We start from the raw sequence: 1,512 nt of genomic DNA, 5'->3' as shown, positions 1-1,512 counted from the left end.
GGATCCATTAAGTGAGGAAAATTATACTGCAAGCACGGACTTGGGGCCTGGAGGGGCACAGTAGCACTTTGTGGGTAATGCTGAGGAGTGAAGGCTGGAACTGGCTGGATTTGCTAAGTGGGGCTGTAACAAGCACCCAGGGATGGAGTAAAGACAGACTGGAAGGGTGTTAGTGGAAGGAGGTGATGGCTAGGGAAGGAGAGATGAAGGAATTTGTGCTCTGTGGAGGATACTCCTACGCTGAAACGGGGCCCAAGAGTTTGCATCTGACTCTCACCTTTTCCCCGTTGTTGGCAAGTACCTATAAGACCTAATGCAGGGATCTCCCCTGGTACTTCTCCTCAGAAGGCCATGACACATGACATGCTCTTGCTTTGCTAGGGCAAATGGACAAGGTCTATTGCAGAGGAGTGAAGGCAGTGGGGTGATCAGCACTGATAACGTGCAGCTGTGGCCTGGCCTCAGCGGCAGTGGGTTGATTGACATGGATGATGTGCAGCTGTAGCTCGTTCCTGCTAAATGGTTAAATAGCCCTGAGGGTTGTGGGAGAGGGGTTGGATGGAGGAGGAGTAGCAGCATGGTCTGACCTCTGGAGGAAGGAGATACAGCACCGCCAGTAGAATCTGACCTGTGGTAAAGCCTTGTTGCAGCCTACTAGTTTGTTTGTGCTGCAACAATTGGTGCCCTGTGTGAGGCTGACTGAGTTGGACTCTGGCTACAACAACTGGTGCTCAATGTAGCTGAGGCAATCAGGAGAACCTGCAACCCATAGCAGATACCATGAGAGGTGAGCTGCTGCAACTAACCGATATGGGTGTATTGCAATATTTGTTGTCCATCTTAACTCAAATTGCAACTTTTGGAGTGTAGATGGGGACTAACTGATATGGGTACAGAAGAGGAAAATTCTACTTTAACAATGCTTATAGATATATTTGAAAAAAGAAGTGTAAAGTATAACAAGAAGGCAATAAGAACTTTCCTAGGATGGTGCAAAGTAAATGATGTGCTTGTTACACCAAAAAGTGTCTCTAGTGTTCAGATATGGCAAAATGCTGGAAAATTTCTTTTTGAGGCTGCCTCAAGGGATGATAAAATTGCAACAATGTCGCTAACAGCATGGAGATTAGTCTTAGAGTTACTAGAACAATTAAATATGGATAGGGAGACAAATTCTATATTTGCAATGCTTATGGATATATTTGAAAAAAGGTGTAAAGTATGATAAAATGGCAATAAGAATTCTGCTAGTGTGGTGTAAAAAGTATGATTTGTCAGTTACAGTGAAAAAGGTTTTCGGCGTTCAGACACGGCAAAGCGTTGGAAAGGTACTTCTTGAGGGAAGACAAAATTGCTACAGCTTCATTAACAACATGGAGATGGATCATAGATTTGCTAGAACAATCAGATGTGGACAGAGAAACAAACTATATTAACAATGCTAATAGACATATTTGAAAATTAAGGCATAAAGTATCATGAGATGGCAATAAGAACTCTGTTAAGGTGGTG

Source organism: Falco naumanni, chromosome 6 (assembly GCF_017639655.2).
Source record: "Falco naumanni isolate bFalNau1 chromosome 6, bFalNau1.pat, whole genome shotgun sequence".
NCBI classification, from domain to species: Eukaryota; Metazoa; Chordata; class Aves; order Falconiformes; family Falconidae; genus Falco; species Falco naumanni.
Note: the sequence above shows the minus strand (reverse complement) of the source record.